General features: G+C 44.5%; 1 long non-coding RNA gene across 1 annotated transcript; it reads left to right on the top strand.

Moving 5' to 3' along the window:
- The first annotated feature begins 2,249 nt into the window (after nt 1–2,249).
- Nucleotides 2,250–7,746, top strand: LOC138921608 (uncharacterized). The gene is made up of 3 exons (XR_011434310.1): nt 2,250–2,496; nt 6,541–6,639; nt 7,342–7,746. It is a non-coding gene; the product is annotated as an uncharacterized lncRNA (long non-coding RNA).
- The last annotated feature ends 9,402 nt before the right edge of the window (nt 7,747–17,148 follow it).

Genomic DNA, 17,148 nt, shown 5'->3' with positions numbered 1-17,148 from the left:
CTCTTCCTTTGCAGAAACTGCCAAGCTCTCGGTTTCTGCCAGCCACGCTCCGTTTATTCTTATTTCCGCCTGTTTGCGCTCTGCGTTATCTCCACTTCAGCTCTGTTTTCCAAATATTTCCCAACAAGTGGGCCCTTGTGAAAGGCAGCGGCGGGAGTGACGCTTATAGTCCTGCTGCTTGAAGAAGCCCTGCGTAACTTCGATTCTGCACCATGGAAACGCGCTCTTACCGATTTGAATAGCATCCCTTTAAGGCTCTGGGAATCTGAAGGAGTCCCTTAATATTTAATATGCTGAGATTATGGTATTTCTAAAATCCTGAACGGTTTAAAAGCCACTAGTGTGAAGAAAGGATGGTTATCGAGAGAGATCTGTGCCTACTAAACACAAATGTATCGGCGCACAGAATCGAATCCTCTGCTGTTCAGATACTTGGCAAATGAAACTCATGGCTGAAGGGAAAGCAACAGAAAATTCAGAAATCATTTCACTGTGGCAGTATGAACAAAAATAGAATTTCAAGGCCTGTGAAGTTATAGATTCTAACTCTTTATTTCACTTACACAGGAGAGAAATGAGAGAGAAAGGGCCTCCATGGAGATTCCGGTAGATAAAGAAAAATTACCCAAAATAGTAAAGATGTTGTACCTAGAGAGCAGTGTTTTGCGAAAGGGGGTGTCACGGTGACCTTGGGGTCAGTAGCTGTCTCACCAAGTTTACATAAGCAGTCCAAACTCCGGAAACCTTGAGTCTTTCTATAATCTCCCTCCCAGGTCTCCATCGCCAGGGTCCCTGAGCAAGTGACTTCAGAGACCTGAGCCCTAAGCCTCTTCTTTGTTAATTCAGGATTTCTTCTTTCTGGGGATCAAAAATGGCTATTTCCAAGGTCTGGGATCTTCCTCTCCTACGAGTAAGCAGATAAAGGAGCAGTTTAGGTTTACATAACATGTTGCTTCAGGGCAATGATTTGCATAGGGTGTGGGTTAGTCCTTTCTGATAAAGTCCACATTTATTACTCCATTATATCTAGTCCTTCCAAAACCCGAATTCTGAATGAAATTGTTCACTTTTTACTCCTTTGTTGCATTTAAACCCCTATTATTTAAAAAATCCCAAGTATTGACTAGGCATTTGTCATTTAAAATATGAAATAGCGGGGCCGGCCGTGTGGCCAAGTGGTTAGGGTCGCGTGCTCTGCTTCGGTGGCCCAGGGTTTCACTGGTTTGGATCCTGGGCGCAGACATGGCGCCACTCATCAAGCTATGCTGAGGCAGCGTCCCACATGCCACAGCTAGAAGGACCTACAACTAAAATATACAACTATGTATGGGGGGGCTTTGGGAGAAAAAGGAAAAATTTAAAAAAAAAAAAGAACTATTGTTATTAACTTTTCCAAGACACAAATTTCCTGAGCAATATCTAATCTGTTGTTAAACCCTCACAATGATCACGTAGCACCATGACAAAAACAAAGTAGACATTAAATAAATATTAGTTGGATACTTGATGAATTACTAACGTAGTAAATCTAATTATTCCCAATATACATCTGAAAAAAAGTATTTTGCACTAATATAACACTTTCTCTCCTAAGGATGCAGAAGTCAAGTGGATTGATCATTATTAAATTTATTTAAATAATGAGGAAATTGAGATATCTAAAGTTAGGGCCATGGCCAAGAACGCAGTGCACATCAATGGAAAAATCTAGAAATACAGATGATGATTAGGTGGGTGGCTGAGAGTATGTGGTGGTGTCCAGTAGATGATGTTATGTAGTCAGGCTGGTCAATGGTTATGGAAAAATAGAGACACTACTGCCACCTTCCCCACCTCATGGTGTTAGGTAAGGAAGGGACAGGAAGACACATGTCGGGTTGTGACAACTAAGTGGTGAGTGGGTGGGGACCAGTTCCTCTACTATCAAAATAGTGCAGCCGTGCTCCTAGGACCATATTTGGTGTTCTCGCTTTGTTCCTGCCCTCTTCTCCTGAAGAGTGACTCTAGCTATACATTTGCTTTTTGAGGACTAGTTCAGCCACCTCGAGAAGGACACTGTAAGAGCATCCTGAGGCGATGTGGAATAATTGTTCACTGCCAGGAAATGACAGCACTAGACAATGTTTGTGTGGCAACCCATGACAGGGGCTCCATTGAGCCAAAATGTCATGCTGGTCTGCAAGAACAGGAAGCAGAGCTGTACGCTCTGGCAATTTTCATAAATAGACAGCAAGGCTCCCGAAACTAGTGAATTCGTGGACTGTATCCATGTGTGACATGCAAGTGGTGCTTCTGTGTTTTCAGCCATGTCCATGCTCAGAGGAGACGAAAGGAGGCTGTTAGTGCCGTCTTTATGACAAAAGACAACAGTCCAGGCTGACTCCTCCCATGCCACAAAACTGCTATAAACTCCCAAATTGGCAAGTGTTGGCTTATAGATGGCACCAACCCCAGGAACGATGAGGTCAGCTCCTGGGATGGAAAAACAGCTTCTGGGTAAGTGCTCTGTAGTCCGCCCTGGGTGGTGGATGGTGTGGGAGGTGGAACCTAAAGCAAGAACCCAAGATGTTTGGCTGCCAGGAAAGGCTCCACCCTCCTTCCTTTATTGAACAGAAGAAAACAGGACACGTCAAGGGCGAGGTGGAACTGAGAGGTAGAAGAGGTTTGTATTTAGCCCTGCTGCCAGGAAGGAACATGAAAGGGCAGAAGACAAGGGGCAGAGCAGAGATCAAAAGCAGAACCCACAGTCAGTGGGGACCCACAGTCGGAAGCCCACCTCTTTGTAGTATCAGCAAGAAGAAAGGCTCTTCATTCAGGGTGGGCTGACATCAATAAATCTATCATCCCTGATTGCCCTAAATATTACCTTGTTTGCAGTATCACGATAACGCTAGTTTCCAAAGGCTTCTTGGTTATAATCATTCTTACATCGCTATCAGATAATGTTGATACATTGAACAATTTTAGTTCCTGTCCTGCTGTTCACTGCATTATAAAGCAAAACTGGCATAGCACCCATTTTCCAGAAATGTAGTATCTCAGCACTGGAATTTTTTCAGCACTGAAATTTAATTTCTCTCCAGTCAATAAAAATCTGTAATAAATTTTTATGAATTCTGCATAGCCAAGACTTTCAAAGGGGATTTTCCTGCTGGAGAAGTGGTAGGTCTTTGGGGGGATTTTTTCTTTCATTAGTTGGCATTAGAGTATGTCCACTGTATTAGGCAGGGTCCCTCCAGAGAAATAGAGCCAATAGATGTAGATAAAGACATAGATAGAGAGATTGACTTAGAAAGAGTTGGCTCACACCTCATGCAACTATGGAGGTGGACAAGTGTCAAGATCTGCAGGGTGAGTCAGCAAGCTGAAGACTGAAAACCGAAGATGGCTGATTTTGTGGTTCTAGCTTGAAGGCCAGTAGGCTCAAGACCCAGAAATTCGCCTTGCTGGAAGGGGGGTCAGCCTTTTTGTTCTATTCAGGTCTTCAGTAGACTGGAGGAGGCCCACCCACATTATGGGGGGCAGTCTGCTTTACTCAGTCTACCGATTCAGATGTCAATCTCATCCAGAAACACCCTCCCAGACACACCCAGAATAATGTTTAACCAAATACCCAGGTCCCCGTGGCCCAGTCAAGTTGACACATCAAATGAACCATCACATCCACTAACTGGGCTTATCTTTGATAAAGAAATAACCTTCACCATTTTACTTAATTTTACTTTGGCAACTGAAGGGGAAACATTATTTGGTGAATAGACTTATTAAAACTCAGATGCTTCTTACTCGCCAGAGTTTTTGCTGTGTGAACCCAGGAAACTCATGTGACTGCGAGACACATCTGCTTCTGCATGTGTGACGGCTACGCTACAATTGTCAGAAGTCATCTTTGACCACAGGGTGTGGTCAAAGTTCGTAATTGTGAAATTCTCTGAGGTTTTTTGAACCTTTTGAAAAGTGTTGTACCTTATCAATTAAAATGTCAGGAGTCGTTAGACAACTGAATTAGGATGCTAGTTTAAATAAATTAACTAAATTTATTTTAATAAGTCAGCTGTCTGGCTAACTCATCTACCTAAAACGTGGTTTTAAAAAATGAAAAATAGAAATAACCCAAAGGGCTCTACACAGCTAAAGTCTGTGCATTTTTCTCATAGAACCCTTAGACTCTTCTTCTCCTTTTTTTTTTTTTTTTTTTTTTGCTGAAGAGTATTTGCCCTGAGCTAACATCTACTGCCAATCTTCCTCTCTTTGTATATGCGCTGCCACCACAGCATGGCCATTGACTGAATGGTGTAGGTCCACATCCGGGAACCAAACCTGGGCTGCGGAAGCGGAGCACACCCAAATTAACCACTAGGCCACCGGGGCTGGCCCTAGATTCATCTTATTTTAAAAAGGATTCTAGCAAGTGTGGTGGCCTGCTTAACAGCCTACAGAAAATTAGTAAATTGAAGTGAAGTAAAGTCTACGAAGTGGAAAGACACGAAGAATGAAAAGCAGAACGAGGGCTGCAAGAGGCTGGAGTGGGGACAAGAATGTGAAGTAACAGTTGCCGCCAGAGTCATGTAAAAAGACAAAACAAAACTAACACTGCTGTTGGGGAAGATTTTGTATGGGGTCAAACAATGTGACACAACACCATAGACCCTAAACACATTCCTGCACCACAGTGGAGGGAGAGCATTGTCCTGACTCCTGAAGGAAGGGCTCAGGGATGTTCAGTGTGCCCTGGTGACGATGACAAGGCAGGAGGATGCACTTTAGGAAAAGTCCACCAAAAAGGGCAGATTTCTGAACATTCATAAATATGTGGGTTAAACCCTAACAATTAAGAAAACTGAACTATCCAGAACAGCATGCTTCCCGAAAGTTCCAGATAGTGAAAGTCTTAGCTGTTTAGGCGCTCCCCACAAATAACTTTTGTTCTTCAAGGTGTTTCAAATGGAGGGTCGGACGGACTGCTTGTGTCCAAGTAAACAATTTCCTCCTCGTTACTGTGACATGACATTGTTTTCGACACATAACTTCTCTTTTAATTACCCAGAGCCTTGAAAGACAGGCAATCTGTGCCGCCCTGGATAAGAAAATAAGGATGAAAATGACACAAAAATTCTCTCATTTTCCATAAATTAGTAGAGGGCTTTCCTCTGAATATTTACTAGACGTCTACAATCCATGTATCTGGGCTATAGAAAGGGTTCATAAAGGATGTGAAATGCATATTTACCCTGTAATGTCTGTTGCAATCCTCTGGACATTGGTGTAAAGACAGGAGTAACGTGCATTACGTGCTGCTACTAGGAGATGCAAAAACTTCATACACAGTCTCCAAATGATATTCATATTAAATTAAAGCAGTGTTTCCCAAAGTGTGTTCCATGAAACCCTAGGTCACCACAATGCACTATTATAAAAGAATTCCATATTCAGAGCCAATCCTGATGGGCTAGCAGTTAAAGTTTGGTGCACACCACTTCGGGAGCCCAGGTTCAGTTCCCAAGCGCAGAACCACACCACTTGTCTGTCAGTAGCCATGCCGTGGTGGTGGCTCACATACAAGAACTAGTAGAGGGGCTGGCCCCGTGGCTGAGCGGTTAAGTTCACGCGCTCTGCTGCAGGTGGCCCAGTGTTTCATTGGTTCGAATCCTGGGCGAGGACATGGCGCTGCTCATCAAACCACGCTGAGGCAGCATCCCACATGCCACAACTAGAAGGACCCACAACGAAGAATATACAACTATGTACCCAGGGGCTTTGGGGAGAAAAAGGAAAAAATAAAATCTTTGGGAAAAAAAAGAACTAGTAGAATTTACAACTATGTACTGGGGCTTTGGGAGGGAAAAAAGGAACAGAAAGGAGGAAGATTGGCAATAGATGTTAGCTTAGGGCAAATCTTCTCCTGGAAAAAAAAAAAAGAATTCCATTTTCAAATAAATTAGGGAACACTCCCATACTATATGCTCCCTCGTAGAGATTCACAAAGTTCATTAACATGATAAAAGCCCTGAGACATTCTGTTATCTTTGTTTAATCCAATATTTCACAAACTTATTTGACTATGGAACTCCTTTTCAAGTTACCCCTATATGCACACACTAGGAGCAGTATTCACAAAAGGCTGAGGTCGAAGTCTGGTTAACTGTGGGGTCTCTTTTTTTCTTCCAGTTTTATTGAGATATTATTGACATAAAGCACTGTAGAATTTAAGGTGTACAGCATAATGAATTGACTCACATATATTGTGAAATGATTACCACAATCAGTTTAGTTAACATCCGTCATCTCATAGATACAAAAAAAAAGAAAAAAAATGCTTTTTTCCCTTGTGAAGAGAACTCTTAGGATTTACTCTCGTAACGGCTTTCATTAACACCACACAGCAGTGTTAACTGTAGTCATTATGTTGTACATTACACCCCAAGTACTTATTTATCTTCTAACTGGAAGTTCGCATATTTGACCACCTTCCTTCCCCACACCCTGCCTCTGATAACCACAAATCTGATCTCTTTTTCTGTGAGTTTTTTTTTTTTTCAGATTCCACATATTGGCGAGATCATACGGTATTTGTCTTCCTCTGCTGACCTACTTCGCTTAGCACAATGCCTGTGAGGTCTATCCATATGGTTGCAAATGGTAGGATTTCTTTCTTTTTATGGCTGAATAATATTCCATTGTGTATACATACCACAACTTCTTTATCCATTCATCCATCAATGGGCACTTAGGTTGCTTCCATGTCCTGGCCATTGTGAATAATGCTGCAGTGAACATAGAGGTGCAGATATCTCTTCAACAGAGTGTTTTCGTTTCCTCTGGATATATTCTCAGAAGGGGAATTGCTCGACCGTATGATAGTTCTATTTTTAATTTTTTGAGGACCTTCCATACTGTTTTCCATAGTGGTTGCACCAATTTATATTCCCACCAACTGTGCACAAGGGTTCCCTTTCCTCCACATCCTCGCCAATACTTGCTATCCCTCGTTTTTTTATAATAGCCATCCTAACAGGTGTGAGCTGATATCTCATTGCGGTTTTGATCTGCATTTCCCTGATGACTAGTGATGTTGAACACCTTTTCAGGTACCTGTTGGCCATGCATATATTTTCTTTGGAAAAATGTCTGTTCAGGTCCTTTGCCCATTTTTAATTGGATTATTCAGGGTCTTTTGCTGTTGAGTTGTAGGAGTTCTTTATATAATTTGGATATTAACCTATGGGGTTTCTAAATACAAACCAGAGATGCTGACCACAAAGGCACTGCCTCCAATTCCTCAGGGTGTTATGGAGCTCAGTTCATTTTAATTTGTAAAAACGAACACATTTTTCTCCACAGGCCATCAAAATCCACTTTACCTGAAATATTTTTTCTTGTTGTTTGGACCCGGGCTGGTGAGCTAAGTCTTCCTTCTTGCTGCCTCTTGGAGGAGAAGGTAATAACCGAACACAGTGACATTACTTGTCGTCTTCACACTCATGTGCAGAGTCGATAAACACAAAAGAATCTACTGTGTCGGGATGAGCTTCTGTGTCATCGTAGCTCAGCTGGAGATTTAGAGACCTGCAGTGGGAGTGGGTTGTTCGATTCAACTTAACAACCATTCATTTCTTACCTCCTAAGTGCAGAAAAAGAGAGATGAGAGACAGGCGACTGGACAGAGAGATACCAAGACAAGAAAGGGAAGGGGCGGCTCTCCAGATGCTCTAAAACCATAATAAATAAAAAATCATTCTTAAATCATCTCAAACCAACAAACGCTGTCATTGGCACGCACACACACACACTACACCCTATAGGCACGTAGGGGAGAGAGAGAGATAGGCAAATATTTGGGGTTTTGAATGGGTATGCGTTGATAGGCTGATGGAGTGCGCACGTGCGCACACACACACGCACTTTATAGAAAGGCCCAGAGGAGGGGAGCAGAGGGTTCAGAGAATGGCCAGAAGTCTGATGTAAGAGCCTGCATAGCCAAGGGAAAGGGTGGAAGCTGTAGAAGATAATGGCTGGAGAGGTAAATAGGGCTTTTAACACCAGGCTGAGAAGTCCAGACCTCAATCTGTAAGGAAGGAGAGAGCACAGCAGGTTTTGAACAGAGAAGAGACAGGATCAGATCTGTACTTTAAAAAATAACCCTGGAGAGAGATTGGAGGCACAAACAACAACAATAGCCTCCCTTGACTGAGTAGCTATCCCTATATTGCAAGTATGGAAACAGACTCAGAAAGGTTAAGTGGTTTCACCTAGGTCACACAGCAGTTAGGTGTCAGAGCCAAGATTTCCACTCGGATCTGACTGAATCTACAGTATAAAGACCTACTCTTCAGTCCTGTCTACAATTAGGCTACTGTCAAGGTCCAGAGGGAATGAAGGCCTGTACACAGTGGCAGCAAAAAGAAGAGATGGGGCAGGAGACACTGAGGAAGCAGAATGGATAGATGGTTCCCTGTCTACTCATAGTGACCTGGGGTCCTCATAGAGAAATCTCAGTCTGGAAGAGCGAAGATCACGGAGGAAGAAACAAGAAGACATTTGGTGAATCCTGGGTGTCTTATTCCTGCCAGAAAACCTGAAGCTCACTGTGGAGTACCAAGCAGCAAGAACTCATTCCCGTTGTGTCTTTAGCGACAACATACTTCTTGCCAGATTCCTTTTCTTCACCTTCCCCTTTATATATCTGGGTTTCACATGCAGCCTGTCCATGTCTGTGTTATGAATTCATAATGATAGTCTCTGGTTATCTGCATGAATCTGGAAAATGCTTGTGTGTTTGCATCATTGATCTGTGTAAATAGAAAAGCCCAGTGAAAAGGGCTGGATGCTGTTATGATATTCGTGGATAGGTCTGAGCCTGTCATTACTCTCCTTTGTGTGACTATTGTGATGTTGGATATCTACCTTGTTTGTGCATCAGAATTGTTGTTTGCTGTCCAGGACGCAAGAGGGTCTACGTTATCATTTTGACACTGTCCAGGACTCATTTTAGGCTAAGAGTGGCTTCTTGGAAATACCATTCCCTTTTCTTTGAAATTTCAACCCCCACGGGATGTAAGAAAGAGATATGGGATTCCTCCATCAGAGATTTCCAACCATTCCAATTCTACTGGCTTCTTTCTCAAAGCCTGGATATATGTTTATGTTTCACGTCTTAAACTTCAAAATCCTCCTCCACGCTGTGCCCTCTGACACTCCCACTCTCGGTCCCCTCCCTCCTGGCCAGGTTCTTCAGAGGGTTCTCTGTGCTGCCCCGCCCCGCCCTCACCGTGGCTCCTCGGCACACCATGATGGGCGTCTTCCTCATCTCTCTCCTGTTGGGATGTCCCTGTGTATCTCAAGGTCAATCGTGTTTCCCCTCAACTTGCTTTATCTTTCATATTTCCTAACTCAGTGACCGGTACTACCATCTAGCTACCCGGGCCTCAGTCTGTAAAACTGAGAGTCATTGCACATCCCTGTGCTTTGTCATTCTCCCAAATCTAATCAATGGCCAAATCCTTCACTTCATTTGGGCCCCAAAAATGCCTCTCTCCCAGCCCTTCCCCCACCACTGCTAAGGCCTCGTTTCAGCCATCATGGTCTCTGGCCTGAGTGAGCCCCCTGCCAGCATCCTCAAACCCCTCCACCCACATCCCACCCTGCTGCCAGAGTGATCTCCCCGAAACCAAATTTAATGATGTCACCTCCTGCCCAGAACTCTTCAATGGCACCTCGTAGCTTCTAGGCAAAAGTTCAAACGCCCAAACTGGCCGTTGCCTGATGCTGCAACTTAATCTGCTCTAGTCTCCCCCACTGGACTCTATGCTTCAACCATGCTGGCTGCTTACATTTCTCCGTATTGACTTCATTATTCACACCTTCATGTCTTTGTTCAAATTGGTCTTTCAAGCTTCTCCTATGCCCACCTTTCTTCAATGTCCCGTGCCCTCCCTGGTGCGGTGGACCATCCCTTTCTTTGCTCCCTACAGGACCCCGGGACAATTCTAACACAGCACCAGCAACTCTCATTGCCCCACCATCTCCGTGTCTTCCTGTGACAGACTGTAGGCTCCTTAAGGACAGGGACTCCGTTTCATTTATTTTCATATTTCTAGCTTCTAGCACCATGTCTGCTGGACAGTCGGTGCTCAGTAAGTATTTGAGGAAGGAATGTTTATTAGTTTTCATTAGCTTCATTGGAAACAATTTTTTGTAGCTTAAAATTTGGATTTGGGGGAGGGCATAATGTCCCGTTCGTTTTACTACAGCAGACTTTATCCTTTGTTTCCCGTCACTGTTTCCCGTCTGTAAAGGCTCTGATGTTCACAGTGCAAGTAGGAGCGAGGGGGCAATCAGGAAGCCAGAGGAACACCTGGCTAAGGTGAACCAGGCCGAGGGAACAGGGCCATGTGGCTCCAATGAGACCATTACAATTTGCAGGAAACAATGGTTCTCTTTAAGGCTACGGAGCCAGCTGAGATTTGATTTATACTCAAATCTAATCACGAATTATAAAAGGTTTATTATGGGGGTAGAGTAAAAAGCAGCAGAGTAATCTGTAGTCCTGGTGATTGTTTGCATAAAATCTATAGGCAAACAAGTGTTCTTACTTTCAATATAGTCCAATTTATCAGTTTTCCCTTTTTAGTTAAACGCTTTCGTGTCTTATTTAAGAAGTCTTTTCCAACTTGAAAGTCTAAAAGATTCACCTGTATTTTCTAATTAGAGTTTTTACGTTCTGGTTTTGATGGTTAAGATCTTAATCCACTTGGCATTGACTTCTACTTAGAGTCTGAGGTGGAGATTCAACTTCCTCCTTTTTCACACGGATAATAATTTTATCCAGCTCCGCTTATGGACTAGTCTCTCCTTTCCCCACTAGTCTTAACTGCCGCCTCTGACGTACGGCAAACTTTCCTACCATCCCACTCTATTCCCTTGGTCATCTGTCTGTCCCCGCAGCAGTGCCGCACTGCTTTAATTACTGTAGCTTCTCAGCAGTTTTATCGTCTAGGGGGTAGAGATCAGGAAGCTCCTTGCTGATCTTTTATAAGCATCCTACCTCCTGTTCACAGTAACAAACACCCCAAAACAACCCAAATGCCCATCAGAAGGAGAGTAGATGGAGAAGCTGTGTTTTACTCTCACCTGGATGTGAGTCAGCAGTGACGACAAATGAAATACAGCTACGGGTGACACTATGGCTGAGCCTTAGCAATATATTAAGTGAAAAAAGTAAATTTCAAAAGATTGCAGACATCATGAGACCCTCTTCATATAGTTAAAAGTGACTGGAATAAAAACATACTTTTTAAGAATACATAGAGATGAAATAAAATGATATAAAAAGAAAAGCAAGTGGATGAGAACGCAGGGTTCAGGGCGACGGGTTCCCTTAGGCGGGGGAAGGCAGCTGAGTGTCTACTGGGGGTGAGTGTCTGGGAGCTTGTTACAGATTTAAAATAACTGAATAAATAAAAGAGAAACGTGGTTGAAGAATGAGGATGTGTTTAATCCAATTCTGAGGCTAAAAAGATGAAATAAAAGAAAAGATATAGAAATGGGCCTTGAGAAGGCACACTGAGTTCTAAGTGCCCTGAGGCCGGTGGTTTTGTTGCAGCAGTTCAGTGCAATCCAGAAAGCTGCTCAGAAACTGCCTGGCAAAGATATAAAGACTAGCAGACCGGTGGGATGAAAACAAATGATACGGCTGTTTATTCACGTGTTCTTTTATTTAATCTGCATAGTTTGAGTACTGTGATAGGCAATAAAGGGTTTACTGCCCCGCATCCTTTCTCTACCACTTCCTCCTCCAACATCCCCAGATTTGTCTTCTGCGTTCCCACTGTGGAGCAGCTGGCAGTTCAGGGAGAGGTGCACACTCCCTCCTTCCAGGGCAGGCTCCAACTGATTGGGGTAATCCCATCCCCTTGCCTCAGTTATCCCTTATGCATAGAGGGATAAATACTTGATGTGAACTGGCCTGATCAGAGTAAAGTTAAAGACTTCCGTTTGCTGGTTGGAGAAATGCATTCTCCCCCTGGATTTGGACTGGGTGTGTAGCCCAACTTGTTGCTACTGCCTATACGGAGAACAGCAATGACAGCTCAGAAACCAGAGCTGAGGGAATCCCAGGAAACAGAGCCTGCACCCTGATCGAACCACACATGAAGCCTGAACTTCCTCAGGAATTTTCAGTTTCATGAGCAATAAGTCCTTTTACTCCAGAAGTCAACCTGAATTGGGTTTTTGGGTCCTTGTGGCAGGAAAACATCCTAACATCGACATGCTCAGTCTAGGAGGCCTCTCAGGAGGCTCTTCAGAGGGATACAGAAATGAAAACGAAAAATAAGTAATCTGAGGTCCTTTGTACATTATGAAACCTGAGAGGGAAATGTGATGAATAAAATATAAAAACAGTGCTGCTGCGTGGCCGAGGGGCCGGCGGATGGAGAGGTTCTCTAGGGAGGGGTGGCATAGGAGGTGGACTCTGGGGAATGAGGAGGCACAGGCGGTGTCTGTGACTGGGGGTGCTGGGCACAGGGCAGGTTCCAAAGAGCAGATGGCAGAAGGGGAGATGCAGATGCACGAAGGGTCAGGATGGGTTTGGGGACTGAGTTGTATTCAGTGCTCACTACATACCAGGCACTTAGGTGGATTATCTCTTTTAAGCCTTGCTAAGTGAATATTATTATTATTGATTTTTTTTTTCTGTAGAAACGCTGGGGCACAAAAAGGGTAAATAATTTTCCCAAGTTCAAACAGCAAATTAATGCAGAAGCCGGGCAGTCAGATTCCCACCCCTAACCATCAGGCGATACTGCCTCCCCAAGGGTTTCAATAAACAGTTACCTTGCCTCCACACACTGTCCGTGTCAAATGACTTCACTAGGCATCCAGCGGCAGGGTTACAGAGTCCAGGTAATGGCTGTTTCCTCAAGAAATCCCAGTTGAATTTGCAGAAGGCAGAAAGATAAATAGGAAAATGTCATTCACACGTAATCAATAAACACACATCGCTGTGAATAGTCTTCATATTATGCCCTGCTCTGAAAGGGCTCCTAGCCCATCGGGCACACCCTGCCTCACCATGTATTCTGATAACAGCCCAGGGAAGGTGATTCAGGACGCTTGTCCTTGCTTTGCAAGGCCCCAGGCCCTCAGCAATTCTGACCCTGAGTGGACTGCCCGACCAGGTGTCTCCCAGGCTGGCAGGCGGGACTCCTGAGCACACCAGCAGATTCCTTCCCTGTCGTCGGGCAGCGACCCAGCTGCCATCTGGCTGACTGCGGCTCGGCCAGGCTGCTTCGGACTGCACAGGGGAGCCCCTGCCTGGCAGCCTCCTGGGCTGAGAGCCTGGCACTGGCGGGAGGGCCGTTCTCCCAGCAGACTCTCAGCTCCGTCATGAGATGAGAGACAGGTAGACAGAGAATATTCTTCTAGGCCCCCGTCAGCACTCTTTTAGTGGAGTGGGCAAAATAAGGTAATTTCTCATTTTCACGTGAAGAAATTGAGTTGCGAAGGAAGGACAAAAATGGCTATTTATGTGAATATTAAGTACACTCAAGCTTCCCTCCCCACCCAGCTTCCTCCCTCTGTAAATGTATGCTTTTCCAATAGAACAGTGGTCCTCAAACTTAGCGCCATCCGGACGAGCGGTTAAAACAGACTGTGGGCTCCATCCCCAGAGTTCCTGATTCTGCAGGTCTGGGGTGAGGCCTGAGAACTGGCATTTACGACAAGTTCCCAGGTGATGCTGCGGCCGTCAGATGGTGGGGGGCCGCACTCGGAGAACGCATTCCAGACCACAGCACTATAGTTGTGACAAATCCTTTGATCCCGCTACCTTGAAGCATTCTGAAAGAAGACAGACATTAGGACATCTGGAGTTCAACTATATGACCTCTAAGGTCTCTTCCAGAATCAGATCCTATGACGAAGACACACAGTCGGCAAGTGACCGTGGGATTTGTATTCCAAAGGCAATAAAGCGCAGGAAGCGTTTTCCTATGCAAGTCAATGGTCAATCATTGATGCTTATTTACATTTGCCCAAGAGAGAAACCTCCTCCTTTCACGGAAGCGTATCCTGAACTGAGCTCGAGGGCATTAGAGGCCCAGAGTCAGGGCCTCCTCCGCTGCTTGTCGGTTTGTTTTCCTAAAGTCTGAGTCAGGAATCAAGGGCCGCCCACATAGACGTCCCTGCACAGGGACAAATGCCAACAATGCACCTTCGAGGCCAGAGCAGGGAGCCACCGTGCCCCCTGAGATTTGGATCAATGATGACAGGTCCAGGTTCAAAACTTACACCTTCTAATTTCAGGTCTGGAGTGGAATCTTTTTGTGCGATTTTTGTTGTCGTTGTTGTTTTAATTCAATCGCAGGCTTCCTTGCACAGCAGTCATAGCAATCTGAGGGCTAACGTGCATTAGTCTAACCGAAGTTGCCCTCTGCCAACCAGGAAATGGTTTGACCCAATCTTGCTGCTCAGAAGGGAATTAGCATCTGGTGTGGAATATAACCCCGGCTCTTTGTACGTTGGCTTTTTCATTCCTGGAAATACAAGCCAGGAGTGGCTTTATGATCACACCAGGTATAAGCCTGTCTTGTCAAGCTTGACTGGGCTATTCATTTTTTTTTTTCTTTCCTGCTGGCAGGTGAGAACATTTGACTTTTTCTAACACATCTGAGGCATGCTCTAACAGCATCTCGTGATTTGCTGCTTAATTATAACTGTACCCGTGTCTGCCTGGGCCTGTAAAAGTATCAGGGCTTTTTTCTTTCCCTCTAACATAGGCAGTCATAGCTATGGATTCAGAGAAGACATTTTTTATGGTTAATGAATTACTTCCAAAGTGATACCAAGCCAGGTCAACCAAAACACGGACGCAGGAATAAAGCAAAGAGCAAAGAGAGAGGAAAGTTGTTATCAAGGAAAATGGAGGCTGGAGAAAACCCGAGTTTAGATGTTGATGCAACCCTCACTAGCTTGAGTCACAGATTTTCAACTGATAATCAAGAGACCTCTTGAGCTATTCTATCACAGAGATCAATAATGCTTCCCGAAGAGCAGAACTCAGGCCAAAATCTGTATACTTGGACCAAAAAAATGCCTTTGAGCTGCAACCACTTGAACACGGAGGTTCTAACCCAGGGAGCTGAGAGCCCGTGAGGGAGACTAGCCAAGTCCCCTTCAGGAGGGAAACAGGGCCGCTCTGGAGTCCCACCGCTCCCGCCGGAGGATGCAAAGAAACATCTCCGTTTCAGTTTTGCTCAGGAAGCCAAGAGGCTGTGATGACAGGGTTTTCAATACCTCCAGCCTTATTTCAAAGTTCCTTTGCCTTGAAAATCCCAGGAGGTGTTGGGAAGTCACCTCTTAGCCATCGCCAGAGGAATAGCCCTCGACTCTGTTCCCGGTCTGAGAAAACCTGAGGGGTGCTACGAAACGCGGTACGAGGCTTGAAAGAGTCCCAGGAATCATCATCCTCATTCTGGACTCTCTTCAGGCCCACTTCATCTGAAGATTTCAAAGACCTGCGTACACATTAATTATTCTCATAGCCCTACGTGGAGGTAAATAGATATTAGGATTCTATTAGCCCTCACTGACACTTCTTCTGCATCTACAGACTGCAAGTTCCAGCCCATTATTTACTTTAGAGAAAAAGTAACCTCCCCCACCAATCTGTAGGGAAAAGGAACTTGCCTATTAAGTGCATAGTTCTGGGCCAAAGTCTGTGGATGCACAAAGAAGTTCTGTGTGAACCACAGCCCATGCCCCCTAGGACTTTAAAGTCTATAGAAGAGATAAGATGTGTGCATATAATGAATAATAGTATAAAAATTATTACAATGTAAAGTGAGAGGTTTTCAGTGGGAGAGATCACCGTGTACGCTGGTAGCCCAGGAGAGCTTCATGGAGGAGGAGGGCTTTGGACTGGACCTTGGGTCCTTGGTGGGTGAGTGCATGGTGTGTGTGTGTGTGAGTGCGTGTGTACATTTCAGGAGTGGATGATAGCACGGGCAAAGGTACTGAGATAGGAATGTGACAGATTTGTTTAGAAGTCAAGTAGCCTGATGTTGCAGGAGTCAGAGGAATAGTGAAAGACAGGATTGGAAAGCTAAGTGGATTGAGACCAAACAGTGAAAAGCCTTAATTCCAAATTCTTAAGATTTTGACTCTCAACATATTCTAGAATAAATTAAGTAGGGTCAGAAACTGGTCCATGTGAATGGTTAAAGCTCGTGCTTGACATGAAATAAAGGAATGGAATTAGTTGCAGAAAAAAATGAAGCAGGATGGTTTCAAAGAGATGATTTAGCTAGAGTGGTGGTTCTCAAAGTGTGGTCCACGGACCACCAGCATCAGCATCAAAGGGGAGCTTGTTCGAAATGCAAACTCTTGGCTCCCTGTGAAGATCTATTGAATCAGAAACTCTAGGGTGGGACCCAGCAATGTAAGTTTTTTTTTTTTTTTTTTCCTTTTTCTCCCCAAAGCCCCCAGTACATAGTTGTATATTCTTAGTTGTGGGTTCTTCTGGTTGTGGCATGTGGGGTGCCGCCTCAGCGTGGCTTGATGAGTGGTGCCATGTCTGCCCCCAGGATTCGAACCGACGAAACACTGGGCTGCCTGCTGCGGAGCGCGTGAACTTAACCACTCGGCCACGGGGCCGGCCCCCCCAGCAATGTAAGTTTTAACCAGCCTTCCAGGTGACTCTATCAGACTCAAGTTTGAGAACTCCTGAGCTAGAGAAACAATCCTATTAAGCAGATAGACTCAAATATAGCAGAATTCTCTCCATTTGATTCATGCTCTGCATACGCAAAAAACAAACAGTTAAACCGGTTATTGGGATCAGTCTTTTTAAGAAACTTTTTATTAGGTAAAAATGTTAAACTTACACAAAAGTAAAGAGAATAGAACCACAAACCTTCCAATACGCGTCACGCAGATTTAACAGTTAGCAAGATTTTGCTGCACTATCTCTTTCTTTTTCTGAGTTGTTTTTTGAAGCCTAGCTAACATCTGTGTCCATCTTCCTCTACTTTCTATGTGGGACGCTTGCCACAGCACGGCTTGCCAAGCAGTGTGTAGGTCCACATCTGGGATCCAAACCGGTGAACCCCAGGTCACCGAAGCGGAACATGTGAACTTAACTGCTGCACC

The sequence above is a fragment of the Equus caballus genome, chromosome 30, assembly GCF_041296265.1.
Source record: "Equus caballus isolate H_3958 breed thoroughbred chromosome 30, TB-T2T, whole genome shotgun sequence".
NCBI lineage: Eukaryota > Metazoa > Chordata > Mammalia > Perissodactyla > Equidae > Equus > Equus caballus.
The sequence above is the reverse complement of the archived record's forward strand: the minus strand, read 5'-3'. Positions and strand labels throughout refer to the sequence as shown.